At 38.3% G+C, this 24,283-nt stretch overlaps 18 non-coding genes across 18 annotated transcripts; all 18 read left to right on the plus strand.

The window, feature by feature from the left end:
• Positions 1-1,947: 1,947 nt before the first annotated feature.
• Positions 1,948-2,020, plus strand: trnav-cac (transfer RNA valine (anticodon CAC)). The gene has a single exon. It is a non-coding gene; the product is annotated as a tRNA-Val (tRNA).
• A 134-nt stretch (positions 2,021-2,154) lies between these two features.
• On the plus strand, positions 2,155-2,227 carry trnav-cac (transfer RNA valine (anticodon CAC)). Its single transcript has one exon. It is a non-coding gene; the product is annotated as a tRNA-Val (tRNA).
• A 954-nt stretch (positions 2,228-3,181) lies between these two features.
• On the plus strand, positions 3,182-3,254 carry trnav-aac (transfer RNA valine (anticodon AAC)). Its single transcript has one exon. It is a non-coding gene; the product is annotated as a tRNA-Val (tRNA).
• Positions 3,255-3,603: 349 nt separating this feature from the next.
• Positions 3,604-3,676, plus strand: trnav-uac (transfer RNA valine (anticodon UAC)). The gene has a single exon. It is a non-coding gene; the product is annotated as a tRNA-Val (tRNA).
• A 6,284-nt stretch (positions 3,677-9,960) lies between these two features.
• On the plus strand, positions 9,961-10,033 carry trnav-cac (transfer RNA valine (anticodon CAC)). Its single transcript has one exon. It is a non-coding gene; the product is annotated as a tRNA-Val (tRNA).
• Positions 10,034-11,087: 1,054 nt separating this feature from the next.
• trnav-uac (transfer RNA valine (anticodon UAC)) lies at positions 11,088-11,160 on the plus strand. Its single transcript has one exon. It is a non-coding gene; the product is annotated as a tRNA-Val (tRNA).
• A 141-nt stretch (positions 11,161-11,301) lies between these two features.
• trnav-aac (transfer RNA valine (anticodon AAC)) lies at positions 11,302-11,374 on the plus strand. The gene has a single exon. It is a non-coding gene; the product is annotated as a tRNA-Val (tRNA).
• A 556-nt stretch (positions 11,375-11,930) lies between these two features.
• Positions 11,931-12,003, plus strand: trnav-uac (transfer RNA valine (anticodon UAC)). The gene has a single exon. It is a non-coding gene; the product is annotated as a tRNA-Val (tRNA).
• Positions 12,004-12,567: 564 nt separating this feature from the next.
• On the plus strand, positions 12,568-12,640 carry trnav-cac (transfer RNA valine (anticodon CAC)). The gene has a single exon. It is a non-coding gene; the product is annotated as a tRNA-Val (tRNA).
• Positions 12,641-14,319: 1,679 nt separating this feature from the next.
• Positions 14,320-14,392, plus strand: trnav-aac (transfer RNA valine (anticodon AAC)). The gene has a single exon. It is a non-coding gene; the product is annotated as a tRNA-Val (tRNA).
• A 348-nt stretch (positions 14,393-14,740) lies between these two features.
• Positions 14,741-14,813, plus strand: trnav-aac (transfer RNA valine (anticodon AAC)). Its single transcript has one exon. It is a non-coding gene; the product is annotated as a tRNA-Val (tRNA).
• A 1,192-nt stretch (positions 14,814-16,005) lies between these two features.
• On the plus strand, positions 16,006-16,078 carry trnav-aac (transfer RNA valine (anticodon AAC)). Its single transcript has one exon. It is a non-coding gene; the product is annotated as a tRNA-Val (tRNA).
• A 348-nt stretch (positions 16,079-16,426) lies between these two features.
• trnav-aac (transfer RNA valine (anticodon AAC)) lies at positions 16,427-16,499 on the plus strand. Its single transcript has one exon. It is a non-coding gene; the product is annotated as a tRNA-Val (tRNA).
• A 1,614-nt stretch (positions 16,500-18,113) lies between these two features.
• On the plus strand, positions 18,114-18,186 carry trnai-uau (transfer RNA isoleucine (anticodon UAU)). Its single transcript has one exon. It is a non-coding gene; the product is annotated as a tRNA-Ile (tRNA).
• Positions 18,187-18,947: 761 nt separating this feature from the next.
• Positions 18,948-19,020, plus strand: trnav-aac (transfer RNA valine (anticodon AAC)). Its single transcript has one exon. It is a non-coding gene; the product is annotated as a tRNA-Val (tRNA).
• A 141-nt stretch (positions 19,021-19,161) lies between these two features.
• Positions 19,162-19,234, plus strand: trnav-cac (transfer RNA valine (anticodon CAC)). Its single transcript has one exon. It is a non-coding gene; the product is annotated as a tRNA-Val (tRNA).
• Positions 19,235-20,004: 770 nt separating this feature from the next.
• Positions 20,005-20,077, plus strand: trnav-uac (transfer RNA valine (anticodon UAC)). Its single transcript has one exon. It is a non-coding gene; the product is annotated as a tRNA-Val (tRNA).
• A 547-nt stretch (positions 20,078-20,624) lies between these two features.
• Positions 20,625-20,697, plus strand: trnav-uac (transfer RNA valine (anticodon UAC)). Its single transcript has one exon. It is a non-coding gene; the product is annotated as a tRNA-Val (tRNA).
• Positions 20,698-24,283: the final 3,586 nt, after the last annotated feature.

Here is a 24,283-nt window from a genome sequence, read left to right on the forward strand (position 1 = left end):
CCTAAATGAATTGAATAATGTGGTGTCAAATTTTATATGGGATGGTAAAGGAGTGAGAATAGCTCAGAAAACATTGATTGCTGACTATGTGGATGGAGGTTTAAAACTTGTAGATTTAGATGTCAAAAGAAAAGCTATTAGGATAAAAACAGTAAAGAAATATTTGTATGACAGTGAAGATTATGGCTGGAAACACTTCTTTAAAGTCTACTTAGAGGAGAGTGGTGGTTGTGAGGATAATGGTTTATTGATGGGGCTTAAAAGGGCAATGTTTGAAAAGGTACCAGATTTTTATAAAGAGGTGCTAAATGCATGGGCAGAGTTGTTGCCAAATGTATATTATGAATGTGGACATATTGACCTGATTATGAATCAACCTATATTTCTGAATGAGAAAATCAAGAACAAAGAAAAAGTTTTGTATAATAAAGTATTTATGAGTGCAGGTCTACGGCAAATAAAAGATTATACATATGAGGTAATTCCAGGGTTTTTACCTGGGGAAGCTATTTTTGACATAATCAATGAATGGGATGAAGAGGTGGGAAGGGGAACAGTGAATAATATGTATAACAAGATAAAGAATAGTATACCAAGAGAATGGGTTGATTTAATAAATAGTGAAGTTGAAAGAGAAGATTTATTTGTATTTCCTAATTTGTTCATTGGTAGCAGTAAGAAGAAAGTACATTTATCTAGTATACCAGTGAAAAGATTGTATAGAATAATGGTAGGAAAAGTGTGTAGAAGGCCGGCTGCTGAGAAATTTTGGAAAGTAGTTTTTCCGGAATTAGATGAAAAAAAGATATGGGAAAATTTAAATGTAAAATATAATAGTAAGGAGTGTGAAAATAATGATTTCAAATTAAGACATAATAGAATATTTACAAAGGTGGTGTTAAAGCAAATTAATGGTGAGATAGAAAGGGAATGCGATGTATGTGGACGTTTCCCAGAAACTCTAATGCATTTGTTTATAGAATGTGAGGATTTAAAATATTTTTTTTGTAAAGTTAAGGAAATGTTATGTAGAAACTGGGGGGGAGATTTCGTGAAAAAGTATGCGTGGGAGGAACTTTTGTTATTTGGAGTGTCTGGTAAATGTGAGGGTGTTAATGTGTGTTTGTTGAATATGGTTTTGAGTTTTGTGAGGTATGCTATTTTTTGTAGGAGGAATTATGTTTCTTTTGACAGAAAGAGGGTTCAGGTGTGGAGTATCTTTATAGCCCTGTTCAGTAAACACATAGATATGTTGTTTAATTATGGGATGGAACATTTTGATGAATCTTTTGTTGAAGGGAGTGGGTTAATTTCACGAGAGGAGAGTGGAGGTATCACTTATAATTTTTGAAAGCACTGTTTTGATATTTACTTTGTTTTTCATTGGGTCCCTTGAATTTGATAGGGGGTGAATTGTTCACCAGCTTCTGTTAGTCTAGTGTCTTCTGTATTGTTCTCTGTGGATTGTACTGTAAACAGTAGATTGTACTGTAAATATTGTAAACAAACATTTTTGATAATAAAAAAAAAAAAAAAAAAAGAAAAAATCACGTTTGCTTCACACGCGAAAGGTCCCTGGTTCGAAACCAGGCGGAAACAACGCTAATTGACACGTTCAAGAAGTATCATAGTGATAACAGAGAAATTCATTAATGACTTATTTTGGAAATTCGAATACGTGCCATGAATATCTGTAAAATTCGGTTTACTCCTTGCAGTTAATTGTAGCAGCAGTTTCTGTAGTCTAGTGGTTATCACGTCGAACCGAGGAAGCGAAAGGTCCTCGGTTCGAAACCGGGTGGAAACAGTGCTCTTTGACATGTGCAGTAGGTACTATACTTTTAACAGAGAATAGTTATTTTCATAAATACCTAATTTTGGAAATTTGAACGCGTGCCATGAATATCAGTAAAATTCAGTTTACTCCTTGCAATAACTGTAGCAGCAGTTTCTGTAGTGTAGTGGTTATCATGTTTGCTTCACACGCGAAAGGTCCCTGGTTCGAAACCAGGCGGAAACAACGCTCATTGACACATTGAAGAAGTACCATAGTGGTAACAGAGAATTTCTTTAATCCCTTATTTTGGAAATTCGAATACGTGCCATGAATATCTTTAAAATTCGGTTTACTCCTTGCAGCTAATTGCAGTACTAGTTTCTGTGGTGTAGTGGTTATCACGTTTGCTTCACACGCAAAAGGTCCCTGGTTCGAAACCGGGCGAAAACAACGCTCATTGACACATTCAAGAAGTACGGTAACATAGAATTTCATTAATGCCTTATTTTGGAAATTTGAATACGTGCCATGAATATCTGTAAAATTCGGTTTACTCCTTGCAGAAAAATCAAGCAGCAGTTTCTGTAGTGTAGTGGTTATCACGTTTGATTCACACGCTAAAGGTCCCTGGTTTGAAACCGGGTGGAAACAATGCTAATTGACACATTCAAGAAGTACTATAGCGGTAACAGAGAATTTCGTTCATGCCTTATTTTGGAAATTCGAATACGTGCCATGAATATCTGTAAAATTCGGTTTACTCCTTGCAGCTAATTGTAGAAGCAGTTTCTGTAGTGTAGTGGTTATCACGTTCGCTTAACACGCGAAAGGTCCTCGGATCGAAACCGGGAGGAAACAGTGCTCTTTAACACGTACAGTAGGTACTTTACTTTTAACAGAGAATAGTTATTTTCATAAATACCTAATTTTGGAAATTTTAACACGTGCCATGAATATCAGTAAAATTCAGTTTACTCCTTGCAGCTAATTGTAGCAGCAGTTTCTGTAGTGTAGTGGTTATGACGTTAGCTTCACACGCAAAAGGTCCCTGGTTCGAAACCAGGTGAAAACAACCCTCATTGATACATTCAAGAATTACTTTCGCGGTAAAATAGAATTTCATTAATGCCTTATTTTTGAAATTCGAATACGTGCCATGAATATCTGTAAAATTTGGTTTACTCCTTGCAGAAATATCAAGCAGCAGTTTCTGTAGTGTAGTGGTTATCACGTTTGCTTCACACGCGAAAGGTCCCCGGTTCGAAACCAGGCGGAAACAACGCTCATCGACACATTCAATAAGTACCACAGAGAAGTTCATGAATCCCTTACTTTGGAAATTTGAATACGTTCCATGAATATCTGTAAAATTCGGTTTACTCCTTGCAGCTAATTGTAGAAGCAGTTTCTGTAGTGTAGTGGTTATCACGTTCGCTTAACACGCGAAAGGTCCTCGGATCGAAACCGGGCGGAAACAGTGCTCTTTAACACGTGCAGTAGGTACTTTACTTTTAACAGAGAATAGTTATTTTCATAAATACCTAATTTTGGAAATTTGATCACGTGCCATGTTTATCAGTAAAATTCGGTTTACTCCATGCAAGATAATTGTAGCAGCAGTTTCTGTAGTGTAGTGGTTATCACATTTGCTTCACACGCGAAAGGTCCCTGGTTCGAAACCGGGCGGAAACAACGCTCATTGACACATTCAAGAAGTACTATAGCGGTAACAGAGAATTTCATTGATGCCTTATTTTGGAAATTCGAATACGTGCCATGAATATCTGTAAAATTCGGTTTACTCCTTGCAGAAAAATCAAGCAGCAGTTTCTGTAGTGTAGTGGTTATCATGTTCGCTTTACACGCGAAAGGTCCTCGGTTCGAACCCGGGTGGAAACAGTGCTATTTGACACGTGCAGTAGGTACTGTACTTCTAACAGAGAAAAGTTATTTTCATAAATTCTGTATTTTGGAAATTCGAATACGTGCCATGAATATCTGTAAAATTCGGTTTACTCCTTGCAGATAATTGTAGCAGCAGTTTCTGTAGTGTAGTGGTTATCACGTTCGCTTCACACGCCCCTTTTTGGAGTTTCAGGAAGTGGAAGAGAAGCAGGTGTCTGAGTGCTTGAGAGAGAATATCGTTGTTTTTGGAGGTCTATTTGCTTTATAAGTTTATAAGTTTGTGAGTGACTGTAGTGAAGTTTCTGTGAAACTTTTTTGCTATTGTCCCCCATCAGCGTGAGCTGTTTGGGGGATATTGCTTAAAATAACCGGACGGACAACATGGCTTCGACATCAAGAATACAAACGACGACGAGAAAGGACAACAGTGAAATCAGAATGTTAAACGAAGAACTGAAAAAAAGAACATATGAGAAGGAACTGACGGTGAACGTGGAAATAAGTGGAGAAGGGAAAATAACAACGATGGAATTGCTGAGAGGAATAAAGGAAGTTTGCGGAGCAATACTGGGATGTCGAATGAAAGACGGAAATAAGTATGAAATAACAATGTCTCATGTAAATGGAAAAGAAAGACTAATAGACGGGCTAAAGATAAAGAACTGTCAAATCATGGCTAAAGAATTAGGGAACGATGAGCTGGTGGTGTCCTTTTTGAACTTGCCCGCATACATTACGGATGAGGAGATAGAAGAGAAACTAAAAGGCTGGAATGTGAAGGCGACCACGCCAATCAAGAGGAGGATGTGGCCAGGAACGGACATTGTAGATGGGACGAGATTTTGCAAGGTAAAGTTTACAGACAATGTGCAATCCTTGCCATATTCTACTAAATTTAACACTGTCGAGGGATTTGAATATTTTCGTGTAATCCACGACAATCAAGTGAAGGTATGTAGATTATGTATTCAGCCGGGGCACATACTAAAGGAATGTCCGGAATTCACATGCCACAAATGTAGTGAACAAGGGCATTATGCCAGAGAATGTCGGAACATAGGAAATGTGTGCAAAATGTGTGACAGACCCAAAGTTAGATGTAGCTGTAATAAGGGAGAAGATCACTTACTTTTGCAAACAATGGACCTCACGTCTGAGGAAGGGGAGGGGAGTGTGCCGATGGAGAGAGAGGATGAGAGTGACATGGAGAGTGTGACTCCAGAGACAATGGCAGATAAGCTTGAAGAGCCTGTAATGTCTTATGGCAAAGCACGAGACGGGGTTTTAGTCTCTGCTGCTGACAAGGTGGAACAGCAGCACATGATGGGTGAAATACATACACAGGTGGAGATGGTGCAAGGTGCTTCTCAGGTGCCTGAGCCAGCTTTAAGCCTGTGTGAGAATTACACCAAAGAGTGGGTTGGGTCCACTGAAGTCACGGGCACTGTTAAAGCGCACTTTTCAAAAGGCTTCACAGCCGCTCCCCCCAAAAATCCAAATAAAGAGACGGATGATGAAATAGATGGTGAGGATCTTCAGTTGTTTGTAAAAAATAAGAGGTCATTGTCGAAAACCAGGGAGATGATGGGATTTGGAAAAAAGAAAAAGTAGGATTTGAAAGGACTTGTTTGACTCTGATTATACTTCTGCAAACATTAATAATGATTACAGTCGCATCCCTAAACGGTAACAGTTTGAGAAACATGAGAAAATTTGAGCAGGTATTAGTGTCTGTTAAGGCAGACATGTTGTGTTTTCAAGAGACCAATTGGACAGAATCCAAAATGCAGGAGATTAAGAGTAAATGGTCTGATTTAATTTTTTGTAGTCATGGAGGAGATAAAACATGTGGTGTGGCTATTTTGATAAAAAATGATGTGGTGCAGAATGTAAAACAAATATATGCTGACAATGATGGTAGACTTATTGTGATTGAATTTGAAGTTCAAAATGTAGTTTTTCGTTTAATTAATGTTTATGCTTCAAATATTGAATCTGAAAGGAGAGAAATGTTTCACAAATTAAAAACACTGTGCTCAGAAAACTGTATACTGATAGGAGATTTTAATGTGAGGTGTAGTAGAATGGATGCCTCTAGTTGTGCTAAATTCAGATATGACTCTTCTAGAAATGCATTATGGAAACTTATGAATGAGGAGAATCTAGTAGATATATGGAGGGCTGAAAATCCAAACAGAAGAGTATTCTCTAGAAGGCAGGTGGTTCTAAAGGAATTAAAACAAAGCAGAATTGATTTATGTCTAGCAAAACAAGAATTGGTGCAGAATGTTAAGAAGGTGTCATATACCTTTACAGCATATAGTGATCATGCAGTAATGTCATTTGAAATGGGTTTTGGTGTGGAGAGGAGAGGGGGAGGTGTATGGTGTTTAAATGCCAGTCTGTTAAAGGAAGAAGAATATAGAAATGAAATTGTTGAATGTATTAATGATGAAATGTCTAATGTACTGTTAAAAGAGAATGTGTGTTTATGGTGGGAGGAAGTGAAAGCAAAAGTAAAAAATAGGAGTATTAGGTACGCAAAAAATCATAACCGGTTAGATAAGCAGAAAGAAATAATGCTTAGGAATAGGATGTTGCATGAACTTGAAAAGGCTGATACGGATCCAGACTATGATGTTGTGAATTATTCGAAAATCCATGCAGAGCTGGGTAGTTATGAAAAAAAGAAATGTTTGGGTGCTATTGTTAGGAGCAGGGCACAGTACGCTTTGGAGGGAGAGAAATGTACATCCTTTTTTTTGGGTCTGGAAAAAAGAAAACAAACTAAGAGTTACATTGTAGAGTTGGAAGATGAAAGAGGTGTAAAGGTAAACGATTTTGTTGGGATCTTAGAGACAGTTGAAAACTTTTACAGAAATCTTTACAAAAAGAATGATGTAGAGAAAGTGTGTGTTGTAAAAGTGTTGGATACAATTAGTGCCAAAGTATCGCAGGCAGAGAGAATGATGTGTGATGAAGAGATTTCGATTATGGAAATCAAGGAAGCAATTGTTAGCACGCAAGGTAATAAAAGTCCGGGTTTGGACGGTTTAACAAATGAGTTCTATAAAGTCTTTGTAGATATTTTGGCACCCATTTTAGTGAGGGTGTTTCATTATATGGAAGAGAATAAGGAAATCCCTGAGTCTATGTCAACTGGAATGTTAACGATCTTATTCAAAAATAGGGGCAGTAGATTAAAGTTAGAAAATTATAGGCCTATTAGCCTTCTAAATTCGGACTATAAGATACTGACTAAAGTGTTAGCGAATAGGATGAAAAAGGTGATTGGGAGTATTATTGAATCAACACAAGCCTACGGCATACCTGGAAGAGATATTGCAGATGTAATTTGTACAATTAGGGATGTTGTTAATCAAATGAAAAATGAAGGTGGTATAGTTTTAAGTTTGGATTTTAACAAAGCTTTTGATAGAGTGGAGCACAGCTTTTTATTACAAACTATGGAGAGGTTTGGGTTTGGGCCAAAGTTTGTATCTTGGATCAACCTGTTGTATAGTGGGGCTAAAAGTTGTGTGAAATGTAACGGAGTGTTAACAGATACTTTCCCTGTGGAGAGGTCAGTAAGGCAGGGCTGTCCTTTGTCAGCTCTGCTGTACAGTGTTTCTACAGAACCGTTAGCTACATTGATAAATAGTAATAAAGAAGTAAGGGGTGTTGGAATCCCAGGTGGTGGTGTCAGTGTTGTACATCAGTACGCTGATGACACTACTTGTACTGTGAAGGATATAGAAAGTATTGGAAGCATTATGGAAATCATAGATATATATGGCAAGGCATCGGGTGCTAAAGTTAATATAGAGAAGACTGAAATAATGTTTGTTGGGGATATCAATGTAAAAGGGTGTGAGATTCCATTCAAGAGCGCAAAGGATTTTATTAAAGTGCTGGGAGTAAACATTGGTGTAAAGGAGAAAGAGGCAAAAGATATAACTTGGACTGGGATCCTTAATAAAGTCAAGCTAACGTTGAATTTCTGGAAAAATAGAAAACTTAAGTTACAAGGGAAAGTAATTGTTGCAAATGCTTTGGTATTATCCAAATTTGTGTATGTTTTGGGAGTCCTGGACATGCCGGAGTGGGTCCTAAATGAATTGAATAATGTGGTGTCAAATTTTATATGGGATGGTAAAGGAGTGAGAATAGCTCAGAAAACATTGATTGCTGACTATGTGGATGGAGGTTTAAAACTTGTAGATTTAGATGTCAAAAGAAAAGCTATTAGGATAAAAACAGTAAAGAAATATTTGTATGACAGTGAAGATTATGGCTGGAAACACTTCTTTAAAGTCTACTTAGAGGAGAGTGGTGGTTGTGAGGATAATGGTTTATTGATGGGGCTTAAAAGGGCAATGTTTGAAAAGGTACCAGATTTTTATAAAGAGGTGCTAAATGCATGGGCAGAGTTGTTGCCAAATGTATATTATGAATGTGGACATATTGACCTGATTATGAATCAACCTATATTTCTGAATGAGAAAATCAAGAACAAAGAAAAAGTTTTGTATAATAAAGTATTTATGAGTGCAGGTCTACGGCAAATAAAAGATTATACATATGAGGTAATTCCAGGGTTTTTACCTGGGGAAGCTATTTTTGACATAATCAATGAATGGGATGAAGAGGTGGGAAGGGGAACAGTGAATAATATGTATAACAAGATAAAGAATAGTATACCAAGAGAATGGGTTGATTTAATAAATAGTGAAGTTGAAAGAGAAGATTTATTTGTATTTCCTAATTTGTTCATTGGTAGCAGTAAGAAGAAAGTACATTTATCTAGTATACCAGTGAAAAGATTGTATAGAATAATGGTAGGAAAAGTGTGTAGAAGGCCGGCTGCTGAGAAATTTTGGAAAGTAGTTTTTCCGGAATTAGATGAAAAAAAGATATGGGAAAATTTAAATGTAAAATATAATAGTAAGGAGTGTGAAAATAATGATTTCAAATTAAGACATAATAGAATATTTACAAAGGTGGTGTTAAAGCAAATTAATGGTGAGATAGAAAGAGAATGCGATGTATGTGGACGTTTCCCGGAAACTCTAATGCATTTGTTTATAGAATGTGAGGATTTAAAATATTTTTTTTGTAAAGTTAAGGAAATGTTATGTAGAAACTGGGGGGGAGATTTCGTGAAAAAGTATGCGTGGGAGGAACTTTTGTTATTTGGAGTGTCTGGTAAATGTGAGGGTGTTAATGTGTGTTTGTTGAATATGGTTTTGAGTTTTGTGAGGTATGCTATTTTTTGTAGGAGGAATTATGTTTCTTTTGACAGAAAGAGGGTTCAGGTGTGGAGTATCTTTATAGCACTGTTCAGTAAACACATAGATATGTTGTTTAATTATGGGATGGAACATTTTGATGAATCTTTTGTTGAAGGGAGTGGGTTAATTTCACGAGAGGAGAGTGGAGGTATCACTTACAATTTTTGAAAGCACTGTTTTGATATTTACTTTGTTTTTCATTGGGTCCCTTGAATTTGATAGGGGGTGAATTGTTCACCAGCTTCTGTTAGTCTAGTGTCTTCTGTATTGTTCTCTGTGGATTGTACTGTAAACAGTAGATTGTACTGTAAATATTGTAAACAAACATTTTTGATAAAAAATAAAAAAAAAAAAAAAAAAAAAAAAAAAAAAAAAAAAAAAAAAAAATCACGTTCGCTTCACACGCGAAAGGTACCCGGTTCGAAACCAGGCGGAAACAACGCTCATTGACACATTCAATTAGTACCACAGAGAAGTTCATGAATCCCTTACTTTGGAAATTCGAATACGTTCCATGAATATCTTTAAAATTCGGTTTACTCCTTGCAGCTAATTGTAGCAGTAGTTTCTATGGTGTAGTGTTTATCACGTTCGCTTCACACATGAAAGGTCCCTGGTTCAAAACCAGTGGAAACAATGCTCATTGACACATTCAAGAAGTACTATAGCGGTAACAGAGAATTTCATTAATGTCTTATTTTGGAAATTCGAATACGTGCCATGAATATCTGTAAAATTCGGTTTACTCCTTGCAGAAAAATCAAGCAGCAGTTTCTGTAGTGTAGTGGTTATCGCGTTTGCTTAACACGCGAAAAAGGTCCTCGATTCGAAACCGGGTGGAAACAGTGCTCTTTGACACGTCCAATAAGGTACTGTACTTTTAACAGAGAATAGTTATTTTCATAAATTCTGTATTTTTGAAATTCGAATATGTGCCATGAATATCTGTAAAATTCGGTTTACTCCTTGCAGAAAAATCAAGCAGCAGTTTCTGTAGTGTAGTGGTTATCACGTTCGCTTCACACGCGAAAGGTCCCCGGTTCGAAACCAGGCGGAAACAACGCTCATTGACACGTCCAATAAGGTACTGTACTTTTAACAGAGAATAGTTATTTTCATAAATTCTGTATTTTTGAAATTCGAATATGTGCCATGAATATCTGTAAAATTCGGTTTACTCCTTGCAGAAAAATCAAGCAGCAGTATTTTGGAAATTCGAATACGTGCCATGAATATCTGTAAAATTCGGATTACTCCTTGTAGCTAAATGTAGCAGCAGTTTCTGTAGTGTAGTTGTTATCACGTTTGCTTCACATCCGAAAAGTCCTTGGTTCGAAACCGGGCGGAAACAACGCTCATTGACACATTCAAGAAGTATCATAGTGGTAGCAGAGAAATCCGTTAATGCCTTATTTTGGAAATTTGAATACGTGCCATGAATATCGGTAAAATTCGGTTTACTCCTTGCAGCTAATTGTAGAAGCAGTTTCTATAGTGTAGTGGTTATCATGTTTCCTTCACACACGAAAGGTCCCTGGTTCGAAACCGGGTGGAAACCAACCTCATTGACACATTCAAGAAGTACTATAGCGGTAACAGAGAATTTAATTAATGCCTTATTTTGGAAATTCGAATACGTGCCATGTATATCTGTAAAATTCGGTTTACTCCTTGCAGCTAATTGTAGAAGCAGTTTCTGTAGTGTAGTGGTTATCACGTTAGCTTAACACGCGAAAGGTCCTCGGATCGAAACCGGGCGGAAACAGTGCTCTTTAACACGTGCAGTAGGTACTTTACTTTTAACAGAGAATAGTTCTTTTCATAAATACCTAATTTTGGAAATTTGAACACGTGCCATGTATATCAGTAAAATTCGGTTTACTCCTTGCAAGATAATTGTAGCAGCAGTTTCTGTAGTGTAGTGGTTATCATGTTTGCTTCACACGCGAAAGGTCCCTGGTTCAAAACCGGGCGGAAACAACGCTCATGGACACATTCAAGAAGTACTATAGCGGTTACAGAGAATTTCATTAATGCCTTATTTTGGAAATTCGAATACGTGCCATGAATATCTGTAAAATTCGGTTTACTCCTTGCAGAAAAATTAAGCAGCAGTTTCTGTAGTGTAGTGGTTATCACGTTCGCTTTACACGCTAAAGGTCCTCGGTTCGAAACCGGGTGGAAACAGCGCTATTTGACACGTGCGGTAGGTACTGTACTTTTAATAGAGAAAAGTTATTTTCATAAATTCTGTATTTTTGAAATTCGAATACGTGCCATGAATATCTGTAAAATTCGGTTTACTCCTTGCAGATAATTGTAACAGCAGTTTATGTAGTGTAGTGGTTATCATGTTCGCTTAACACGCGAAAGGTCCCTGGTTCGAAACCGGGCGGAAACAATGCTCATTGACACATTCAAGAAGTACTATAGCGGTAACAGAGAATTTCATTAATGCCTTATTTTGGAAATTCGAATACGTGCCATGAATATCTGTAAAATTCGGTTTACTCCTTGCAGAAAAATCAAGCAGCAGTTTCTGTAGTGTAGTGGTTATCATGTTTGCTTAACACGCGAAAGGTCCTCGGATCGAAACCGGGCGGAAACAGTGCTCTTTAACACGTGCAGTAGGTACTTTACTTTTAACAGAGAATAGTTCTTTTCATAAATACCTAATTTTGGAAATTTGAACACGTGCCATGTATATCAGTAAAATTCGGTTTACTCCTTGCAAGATAATTGTAGCAGCAGTTTCTGTAGTGTAGTGGTTATCATGTTTGCTTCACACGCGAAAGGTCCCTGGTTCAAAACCGGGCGGAAACAACGCTCATGGACACATTCAAGAAGTACTATAGCGGTTACAGAGAATTTCATTAATGCCTTATTTTGGAAATTCGAATACGTGCCATGAATATCTGTAAAATTCGGTTTACTCCTTGCAGAAAAATCAAGCAGCAGTTTCTGTAGTGTAGTGGTTATCACGTTCGCTTTACACGCTAAAGGTCCTCGGTTCGAAACCGGGTGGAAACAGCGCTATTTGACACGTGCGTTAGGTACTGTACTTTTAATAGAGAAAAGTTATTTTCATAAATTCTGTATTTTTGAAATTCGAATACGTGCCATGAATATCTGTAAAATTCGGTTTACTCCTTGCAGATAATTGTAACAGCAGTTTATGTAGTGTAGTGTTTATCACGTTCGCTTCACACATGAAAGGTCCCTGGTTCAAAACCAGTGGAAACAATGCTCATTGACACATTCAAGAAGTACTATAGCGGTAACAGAGAATTTCATTAATGTCTTATTTTGGAAATTCGAATACGTGCCATGAATATCTGTAAAATTCGGTTTACTCCTTGCAGAAAAATCAAGCAGCAGTTTCTGTAGTGTAGTGGTTATCGCGTTTGCTTAACACGCGAAAAAGGTCCTCGATTCGAAACCGGGTGGAAACAGTGCTCTTTGACACGTCCAATAAGGTACTGTACTTTTAACAGAGAATAGTTATTTTCATAAATTCTGTATTTTTGAAATTCGAATATGTGCCATGAATATCTGTAAAATTCGGTTTACTCCTTGCAGAAAAATCAAGCAGCAGTTTCTGTAGTGTAGTGGTTATCACGTTCGCTTCACACGCGAAAGGTCCCCGGTTCGAAACCAGGCGGAAACAACGCTCATTGACACGTCCAATAAGGTACTGTACTTTTAACAGAGAATAGTTATTTTCATAAATTCTGTATTTTTGAAATTCGAATATGTGCCATGAATATCTGTAAAATTCGGTTTACTCCTTGCAGAAAAATCAAGCAGCAGTATTTTGGAAATTCGAATACGTGCCATGAATATCTGTAAAATTCGGTTTACTCCTTGCAGCTAATTGTAGAAGCAGTTTCTATAGTGTAGTGGTTATCATGTTTCCTTCACACACGAAAGGTCCCTGGTTCGAAACCGGGTGGAAACCAACCTCATTGACACATTCAAGAAGTACTATAGCGGTAACAGAGAATTTAATTAATGCCTTATTTTGGAAATTCGAATACGTGCCATGTATATCTGTAAAATTCGGTTTACTCCTTGCAGCTAATTGTAGAAGCAGTTTCTGTAGTGTAGTGGTTATCACGTTCGCTTAACACGCGAAAGGTCCTCGGATCGAAACAGTCCTCTTTAACACGTGCAGTAGGTACTTTACTTTTAACAGAGAATAGTTATTTTCATAAATACCTAATTTTGGAAATTTGAACACGTGCCATGTATATCAGTAAAATTCGGTTTACTCCTTGCAAGATAATTGTAGCAGCAGTTTCTGTAGTGTAGTGGTTATCATGTTTGCTTCACACGCGAAAGGTCCCTGGTTCAAAACCTGGTGGAAATAACGCTCATGGACACATTCAAGAAGTACTATAGTGGTTACAGAGAATTTCATTAATGCCTTATTTTGGAAATTCGAATACGTGCCATGAATATCTGTAAAATTCGGTTTACTCCTTGCAGAAAAATCAAGCAGCAGTTTCTGTAGTGTAGTGGTTATCATGTTTGCTTAACACGCGAAAGGTCCTCGGTTCGAAACCGGGTGGAAACAGTGCTCTTTGATACGTCCAATAAGGTACTTTACTTTTAACAGAGAATAGTTATTTTCATAAATTCTGTATTTTGGAAATTCGAATACGTGCCATGAATATCTGTAAAATTCGGTTTACTCCTTGTAGATAAATGTAGCAGCAGTTTCTGTAGTGTAGTGGTTATCACGTTTGCTTCACATGCGAAAAGTCTTTGGTTCGAAACCGGTCGGAAACAACGCTCATTGACACATTCAAGAAGTACTATAGCAGTAACAGAGAATTTCATTAGTGCCTTATTTTGGAAATTCGAATAACTGCCATGAATATCTTTAAAATTCAGTTTACTCCTTGCAGCTAATTGTACCAGCAGTTTCTGTACTGTAGTGGTTATCACATTCGCTTTACACGCGAAAGGTCCTCGGATTGAAACCGGGCAGAAACAGTGGTCTTTGACACATGCAGTAGGTACTGTACTTTAAACAGAGAATAATTATTTTCATAAATGCCATATTTTGGAATTTCGAATACGTGCCATGAATATCTGTAAAATTCGGTTTACTCCTTGTAGCTAAATGTAGCAGCAGTTTCTGTAGTGTAGTTGTTATCACGTTTGCTTCACATCCGAAAAGTCCTTGGTTCGAAACCGGGCAGAAACAACGCTCATTGACACATTCAAGAAGTATCATAGTGGTAACAGAGAAATTCGTTAATGCCTTATTTTGGAAATTTGATTACGTGCCATGAATATCGGTAAAATTCGGTTTACTCCTTGTAGCTCATTGTAGAAGCAGTTTCTGTAGTGTAGTGGTTATCACGTTTGCTTAACACGCAAAAGGTCCTCGGATCGAAACCGGGCGGAAACAGTGCTCTTTGACACGTGCAGTAGGTACTTTACTTTTAACAGAGAATAGATATTTTCATAAATACCTAATTTTGGAAATTTGAACACGTGCCATGAATATCAGTAAAATTCGGTTTACTCCTTGCAGCTAATTGTAGCAGCAGTTTCTGTAGTGTAGTCGTTATCACGTTTGCTTCACACGCGAAAGGTCCCTGGTTCGAAACCGGGCGGAAACAACGCTCATTGACAAATTCAAGAAGTACTATAGCGGTAACAGAGATTTTCATTGATGCCGTATTTTGGAAATTCGAATACGTGCCATGAATATCAGTAAAATTCGGTTTCCTCCTCGTAGCTAAATGTAGCAGCAGTTTCTGTAGTGTAGTGGTTATCACGTTCGCTTAACACGCGAAAGGTCCTCGGATCGAAACCGGGCGGAAACAGTGCTCTTTAACACGTGCAGTAGGTACTTTACTTTTAACAGAGAATAGTTATTTTCATAAATACCTAATTTTGGAAATTTGAACACGTGCCATGTATATCAGTAAAATTCGGTTTACTCCTTGCAAGATAATTGTAGCAGCAGTTTCTGTAGTGTAGTGGTTATCATGTTTGCTTCACACGCGAAAGGTCCCTGGTTCAAAACCTGGTGGAAATAACGCTCATGGACACATTCAAGAAGTACTATAGTGGTTACAGAGAATTTCATTAATGCCTTATTTTGGAAATTCGAATACGTGCCATGAATATCTGTAAAATTCGGTTTACTCCTTGCAGAAAAATCAAGCAGCAGTTTCTGTAGTGTAGTGGTTATCATGTTTGCTTAACACGCGAAAGGTCCTCGGTTCGAAACCGGGTGGAAACAGTGCTCTTTGATACGTCCAATAAGGTACTTTACTTTTAACAGAGAATAGTTATTTTCATAAATTCTGTATTTTGGAAATTCGAATACGTGCCATGAATATCTGTAAAATTCGGTTTACTCCTTGTAGATAAATGTAGCAGCAGTTTCTGTAGTGTAGTGGTTATCACGTTTGCTTCACATGCGAAAAGTCTTTGGTTCGAAACCGGTCGGAAACAACGCTCATTGACACATTCAAGAAGTACTATAGCAGTAACAGAGAATTTCATTAGTGCCTTATTTTGGAAATTCGAATAACTGCCATGAATATCTTTAAAATTCAGTTTACTCCTTGCAGCTAATTGTACCAGCAGTTTCTGTACTGTAGTGGTTATCACATTCGCTTTACACGCGAAAGGTCCTCGGATTGAAACCGGGCAGAAACAGTGGTCTTTGACACATGCAGTAGGTACTGTACTTTAAACAGAGAATAATTATTTTCATAAATGCCATATTTTGGAATTTCGAATACGTGCCATGAATATCTGTAAAATTCGGTTTACTCCTTGTAGCTAAATGTAGCAGCAGTTTCTGTAGTGTAGTTGTTATCACGTTTGCTTCACATCCGAAAAGTCCTTGGTTCGAAACCGGGCAGAAACAACGCTCATTGACACATTCAAGAAGTATCATAGTGGTAACAGAGAAATTCGTTAATGCCTTATTTTGGAAATTTGATTACGTGCCATGAATATCGGTAAAATTCGGTTTACTCCTTGTAGCTCATTGTAGAAGCAGTTTCTGTAGTGTAGTGGTTATCACGTTTGCTTAACACGCAAAAGGTCCTCGGATCGAAACCGGGCGGAAACAGTGCTCTTTGACACGTGCAGTAGGTACTTTACTTTTAACAGAGAATAGATATTTTCATAAATACCTAATTTTGGAAATTTGAACACGTGCCATGAATATCAGTAAAATTCGGTTTACTCCTTGCAGCTAATTGTAGCAGCAGTTTCTGTAGTGTAGTCGTTATCACGTTTGCTTCACACGCGAAAGGTCCCTGGTTCGAAACCGGGCGGAAACAACGCTCATTGACAAATTCAAGAAGTACTATAGCGGTAACAGAGATTTTCATTGATGCCGTATTTTGGAAATTCGAATACGTGCCATGAATATCAGTAAAATTCGGTTTCCTCCTCGTAGCTAAATGTAGCAGCAGTTTCTGTAGTGTAGTGGTTATCACGTTCGCTTAACACGCGAAAGGTCCTCGGATCGAAACCGGGCGGAAACAGTGCTCTTTAACACGTGCAGTAGGTACTTTACTTTTAACAGAGAATAGTTATTTTCATAAATACCTAATTTTGGAAATTTGAACAAGTGCCATGTATATCAGTAAAATTTGGTTTACTCCTTGCAAGATAATTGTAGCAGCAGTTTCTGTAGTGTAGTGGTTATCATGTTTGCTTCACACGCGAAAGGTCCCTGTTTCGAAACCGGGCGGAAACAACGCTCATTGACACATTCAAGAAGTACTATAGCGGTAACAGAGATTTTCATTAATGCCTTATTTTGGAAATTCGAATACGTGCCATGAATATCTGTAAAATTCGGTTTACTCCTTGCAGAAAAATCAAGCAGCAGTTTCTGTAGTGTAGTGGTTATCACGTTCGCTTTACACGCAAAAGGTCCTCGGTTAGAAACCGGGTGGAAACAGTGCTATTTGACACGTGCAGTAGGTACTGTACTTTTAACAGAGAAAAGTTATTTTCATAAATTCTGTATTTTGGAAATTCGAATACGTGCCATGAATATCTGTAAAATTCGGTTTACTCCTTGCAGATAATTGTAGCAGTAGTTTCTGTAGTGTAGTGGTTATCAAGTTTGCTTAACACGCGAAAGGTCCCTCGTTCGAAACCGGGCGGAAACAATGCTCATTGACACATTCAACAAGTACTATAGCGGTAACAGAGAATTTCATTAATTCCTTATTTTTGGAAATTCGAATACGTGCCATGAATATCTGTAAAATTCGGTTTACTCCTTGTAGCAAAATGTAGCAGCAGTTTCTGAAGTGTAGTGGTAATCACGTTTGCTTAACACGCGAAAGGTCCTCGTGTTCGAAACCGGGTGGAAACAGTGCTCTTTGTCACGTGCAGTAGGCACTGTACTTTTAACAGAGAATACTTATTTTCATAAATTGTGTATTTTGGAAATTTGAATACGTGCCATGAATATCTGTAAAATTCGGTTTACTCCTTGTAGCAAACTGTAGCAGCAGTTTCTGTAGTGTAGTGGTTATCATGTTCGCTTAACACGCGAAAGGTCCTGGGTTCGAAACCGGTCGGAAACGACGCTCAATGACACATTCAAGAAGTATCATAGTGGTAACAGAGAAATTCGTTTATGCCTAATTTTGGAAATTAGAATACGTGCCATGAGTATCGGTAAAATTCGGTTTACTCCTTGTAGCAAAATGTAGCAGCAGTTTCTGTAGTGTAGTGGTTATCACATTTGCTTCACAAGCAAAAGGTCCCTGGTACGAAACCAGGCGGAAACAACGCTCATTGACAACTTCAAGAAGTACCGTAATGGTAACAGAGAATTTCATTAGTGCCTTATTTTGGAAATTCGAATACCTGCCATGAATATCTTTAAAATTCGGTTTACTCCTTCCAGCTAATTGTACCAGCAGTTTCTGTACTGTAGAGGTTATCACATTCGCTTTACACGCAAAAGATCCTCGGTTTGAAACCGGGCAGAAACAGTGCTCTTTGACACATGCAGTGGGTACTGTACTTTAAACAGAGAATAATTATTTTCATAAATGCCTTATTTTGGAAATTCGAATACGTGACATGAATATCTGTAAAATTCGGTTTACTTCTTGCAGAAAAATCAAGCGGCAGTTTCTGTAGTCTAGTGGTTATCACGTTCGCTTTATACGCGAAATGTTCTCGGTTCGAAACCGGGCGGAAACAGTGCTCTTTAACACGTGCAGTAGGTACTATACTTTTAACAGAGAATAGTTATTTTCATAAATACCTTATTTTGGAAATTTGAACACGTGCCATGAATATCAGTAAAATTCGGTTAACTCCTTGCAATAATTGTAGCAGCAGTTTCTGTAGTGTAGTAGTTATCACGTATGCTTCACACGCGAAAGGTCCCTGGTTCAAAACCAAGCGGAAACAACGCTCATTGACAAATTCAAGAAGTACCGTAATGGTAACAGAGAATTTCATTAGTGCCTTGTTTTGGAAATTCGAATACCTGCCATGAATATCTTTAAAATTCGGTTTACTCCTTGCAGCTAATTGTAGTACTAGTTTCTGTGGTGTAGTGGTTTTCACGTTTGCTTAACACGCGAAAGGTCCTCGGTTCGATACCGGGTGGAAACAGTGCTCTTTGACACGTACTTTTAACAGAGAAAAGTTATTTTCATAAATTCTGTATTTTGGAAATTCGAATACGTGCCATGAATATCTGTAAAATTTGGTTTACTCCTTGCAGATAATTGTAGCAGCAGTTTCTGTAGTGTAGTGGTTATCACGTTTGCTTAACAAGCGAAAGGTCCTCAGATCGAAACCAGGCAGAAACAGTGCTCTTTAACACGTGCAGTATGTACTTTACTTTTAACAGAGAATAGTTATTTTCATAAATACCTAATTTTGGAAATTTGAACACGTGCCATGAATATCAGTAAAATTCGGTTTACTCCTTGTAGCAAACTGTAGCAGCAGTTTCTGTAGTGTAGTGGTTATCACGTTCGCTTAACACGCGAAAGGTCCTCGGTTCGAAACCGCACGGAAACAGTGCTCTTTGACACGTGCAGTAGGCACTGTACTTTTAACAGAGAATTGTTATTTTCATAAATACCTTATTTTGGAAATTAGAACGCGTGCCATGAATATCTGTAAAATTCTGTTTACTCCTTGTAGCATAATGTAGCAGCAGTTTCTGTAGTGTAGTGGTTATCACGTTAGCTTCACACGCGAAAGGTCCCTGGTTCGAAACCAGGCGGAAACAACGCTCATTGACAAATTCAAGGAGTATCTTAGTGGTTACAGAGAATTTCAATAATTCCTTATTATGGAAATTCGAATACCTGCCATGAATATCTTTAAAATTCGGTTTACTCCTTGCAGCTAATTGTACCAGCAGTTTCTGTACTGTAGTGGATATCATATTTGCTTTACACGAGAAAGGTCCTCGGTTTGAAACCGGGCAGAAACAGTGCTCTTTGACACATGCAGTAGGTAATGTACTTTAAACAGAGAATCGTTATTTTCATAAATGCCTTATTTTGGAAATTCGAATACGTGCCATGAATATCTGTAAAATTCGGTTTACTTCTTGCAGAAAAATCAAGAAGCAGTTTCTGTAGTCTAGTGTTTATCACGTTCGCTTTACACGCGAAATGTCCTCGGTTTGAAAAACGGGTGGAAACAGTGCTCTTTAACACGTGCAGTAGGTACTATACTTTAAACAGAGAATAGTTAATTTCGTAAATTCTGTATTTTGGAAATTCGAATACGTGCCATGAATATCTGTAAAATTCGGTTTACTCCTTGTAGCTAAATCTAGCAGCAGTTTCTGTAGTGTAGTTGTTATCACGTTTGCTTCACATCAGAAAAGTCCTTGGTTCGAAACCGGGCGGAAACAACGCTCATTGACACATTCAAGAAGTATCATAGTGGTAACAGAGAAATTCGTTAATGCCTTATTTTGGAAATTTTAATACGTCCCATGAATATCGGTAAAATTCGGTTTACTCCTTGTAGCTAATTGTAGAAGCAGTTTCTGTAGTGTAGTGGTTATCACGTTTGCTTTACACGCGAAAGGTCCTCGGTTTGAAACCGGGCAGAAACAGTGCTCCTTGTCACGTGCAGTAGGTACTGTACTTTTAACAGAGAAAAGTTATTTTCATAAATTCTGTATTTTGGAAATTCGAATACGTGCCATGAATATCTGTAAAATTCGGTTTACTCCTTGTAGCTAAATGTAGCAGCAGTTTCTGTAGTGTAGTGGTTATCACGTTTGCTTCACACGCGAAAAGTCCACGGTTCGAAGCCGGGTGGGGACAACGCTCATTTACACATTCAAGAAGTACCATAGTGGTAACAGAGAAATTCATTATTTTGGAAATTTGAATACGTGCCATGAATATCGTTAAAATTCGGTTTACTCCTTGCAGGAAAATTAAGTAGCAGTTTCTGTAGTGTAGTGGTTATCACGTTTGCTTTACACGCGAAAGGTCCTCGGTTCGAAACCGGGCGGCGACAACGCTCATTGACACATTCAAGAAGTATCACAGTGGTAACAGAGAAATTCATTAATGCCTTATTTTGGAAATTCGAATACGTGCCATGAATATCGGTAAAATTCGGTTTACCACTTGCAGAAAGATCGAGCAGCGGTTTCTGTAGTGTAGTGGTTATCACGTTCGCTTTACACGCGAAAGGTCCTCGGTTCGAAACCGGGCGGAAACAGTGCACTTTGACACGTGTTGATGATCAGTTACTTGAGAAGGAGACCAAGTCAGGACGCTGGACCGGGTGGATTCAATTATAGTAAGGCATTTTATTATGAGACAAAGATATTTGGCAAAGCGTGCACGGACTCCTTCGTTTAGCTCATAGGGAACTAGCGGAAGAGAGAGCCGAAACATGGTGTGCATCCAATTTATACAATGAAATAACAGTGTGTTGACGTAGGTTGAGTCTAGTAGGTCCGCTCTCCTGACTGGTCGATGAGTGGAGGGACGGTCCATTCTCCAGGTGGTGTCGACTTCCCATTGGCCCTGGGCAGTGTCCTTTGTCCTCGGAGTCCAACACCCCTAAGTGTGTTTTTCTGCTAATTCGTGTCTGGTTGGTTACGATATTCATGGAATGTTGTTTTTTACACCAGTGGTCAGTTCGTGTGGCTAGGGCGCTTTCATGTCTTGACATTTTTGTGTGAGTGCTTAAGTCAGCCATCTGTCTCTGGGTGTGGTCGTGATTGGTATCAGTTGGTTGCTCAATATGTCTCTGGAATTTTGTTGTGTGCTGTTGTGAAGCATGTTGTGCAAATGCCCTCCTTATATATCATTAGGTAAAACGTTAGATTATCTTTATTACAAATCCCCCTCTTCACGTCTGCAAGACGTGACAAAGAAAAAGGGGAACAGGCTTGCTCGGCGGTAGGTACTTGTCGTCTCATTGATCTGAACTTTCACTCGGTCCGTAGCTCACCATCTGCTCCGTTATCATCTCTCTAAAGTTCTGGTTATTAAACCTCTTGCACACGGGACCAAACAACAACCACACAACCCAAACACACTCATACAGGTTAAAGCAGCCCATAATACAGTTCTTGCAACACTTTTCCATTTCCCAAACATGAGCTGTGTTATCAAAAATGTACGTACAGCAATGAACCTAATCATTCTACCTACACCATCCTCTTTGCCCGTAACCTATCGAGAGTTAGTCTATTTTACCAGGTCATGAGGGAGGTGGCGGAAAATTGGTCAGAGAACCTCTTTACTGCATCCCCGGTTTCATTCATGAATCTCTGTTGATTATAAAAGATGTCATTAATTCAATCCACATTATTATTTATTGTCAACTACCAACATAATGTAGTGTTAAAGCCTTCACATATTTGATTCATAACTTTGTATTCATCTGGAACCTCCCTGAGGATGCCAATAGCATCCATCTAGACAAAGCCATTCCCATCCTTATCAAAACTCCTCCTGTACCTACTTTAGCCTCCTATAACTGGTCTCTTATCACTAATTCAAACTGGTTGGACCAATAACCCCAGGGCGCAAGTTCCTAACCACCCTTTGTGGTAATTCTTGTCGTATGCGTCCTTTGCTGGTACTAGCCCACCCTTCATCAGCCATAGGTGCTATGAGGTTACACATTTTCTCCTGTGCTTTCAAACCTAAGTCAGTCACATTAACGATTACCTTTCCAGCCGTTAAAATCATCTCAATTCTCGGTGCCATTCTTGTATCTATAACACTGGTGCTCATCAGGAATCCAGGTGAACCGAGGTGGGTTGGCTGAGTACTTCAATCTGGCCAACCCCAATTCCTGTACAGTTGTCTGCTTCCCCAAGGAATTGTTTAATGCTCACCTAAAATTCTACATCTTGATCTTCTTTGATTCCTTATTCTGTACGTCACTCATCAGTGTATTATATAGTTTATCTTCTACTTCTTCTCAATGACAACGGTATCGTATGATTAGTACCCGAAGGTGTTGGATCTGAATGTATCAGAAAGATTAGATTATGATGCAGCTCAGAGCCTCTACTCTTCCCAAAAACCGTCAACCCTCTCCTGCCCTTAGTCGATCTGCTAGGTACCACCCCATACTCACACCTCTAGGAGCACACACAGTGATGAACGGTCGGGATAGGAAATCTTCGTTAAGGAGGTAACCCCCGGACCTTATTGGTTCTCGGTTCTTCTCCTAACTCTGTGTGTGATCATCAGTGCTCATATGTGTACATACCTTCTTGCAGTGGGTAACGTGGACCCATGTGACTCTCTCAGCTTTCCTACTGGCAAAGGCAATGGTTTAATAGCACCTGGTATGGGCCTTCCCAACGGGACTGCTTCCAGTTTTTTCTCCTCAGGGACTGGATCCACACCCAGTCTCCTAGTTGGATTGAGTGAATCACCTTCTCCTGCAATTCACCTGTTGGACACAAAATCTTGGACATACGGGTTTGGTTAACAGTCTTCTCATGTGCTCTGCTAGTATATCTTTAACTTATATGTCTACCTGTTCTGGTATTTCTATTCTCCCTAACTCTGGCATTCTATAGGCTCTACCTGATTAGCTAAACTGTCATCCATCATTTAAAGAGATGGCTCTTAGTAAACCAACTCTAGGGATAATATCTTGACTTAATATTTTAGCTACCATAATCATGTCCACCAAGTAGGTTGGGAATGCTTCTACCCATTTGCTATACTTATCTGTTATTGTTAAACACCCCTTCTTCCCCTCAATTCGGAATAGTTCAATAAGTCCATTTCCAAATGTTGGAATGGACATTCTACAAAAAATTATCCTTCTATCTTCTATTCTTATGTCTTTTCTGACTCTCCCAGTGTTATTTCTGTCCTCACCTGTTTATAATTTAACTATGCTGGTCTCCACTCACTAACCGTTATCTAATTCTTCTGTGTCACTTTTATCTTAAAAATAAAAAGTACCCCTAATTATCAAACTATATTCACATAACATAATCAGATCAAAATGACTAATCTGAACTACTCCACAAAGAAAAATTATTGTACCCTTGTCGTCATTCTCATTGGTTCAAATTATCCAATTGTGTGTAAGAACTTTAATTCCATCATAATTACCAGTTCTACAAATTTCCTTAAAGTCAGTATCACAAATGACCTTAAATTCACCATCCAAATGGCTTTTCATTGCGGCTGATCAGACCACAAAAGGAAAAGTCACCAGAGGGGTTAAAAAGTCCTACCACCCTTTCAGAACCGTGTTTCTTACTACATTTAGACAAATGAAGGCTAAGAACTTTATCTACATTTTGTATCTCAATTTCCCAGAACAATCCCTATGAGAGGAATTTCACGTGCTTAATTAAAACTCAGAAACCAAAACTTCAAAATGCCATGTGTGTACCCCTTTAAGATATCCAGTCCCTAGGTATTTTTCCCAAAGACAGTTAAGCGCTCCTTTTTCCATAAAATAACCACTTGGTCAGCATTTCCTCATACTACACCGATTCAGAAACCCAAACGTTAACTACAAATAAACCTAAAAATACTTTATAATTCCATTATACTCCCCCCAATCATTAGTTTTAAACTTAATTGAACATGCGCTACCCTTGGATACAATACTGTACTTCAAACCTATTAAACTCCCCTACTTTAACATACTACTTGACTAATTTAACCCAAGATTGCTTAAAACCTTAAACCCCTTCAGTTTGTCTGCAAACCGGCCCATTCTGTTTGCTAAGGATACCCTGCCATTATACACAACTGTGTTTAATGTGCACCGTCCTTGTAAAAATAAAATTAACTCCACCTGCAATTCA

The sequence above is a fragment of the Salmo trutta genome, unplaced genomic scaffold (assembly GCF_901001165.1).
Source record: "Salmo trutta unplaced genomic scaffold, fSalTru1.1, whole genome shotgun sequence".
In the NCBI taxonomy this organism is placed as follows: domain Eukaryota; kingdom Metazoa; phylum Chordata; class Actinopteri; order Salmoniformes; family Salmonidae; genus Salmo; species Salmo trutta.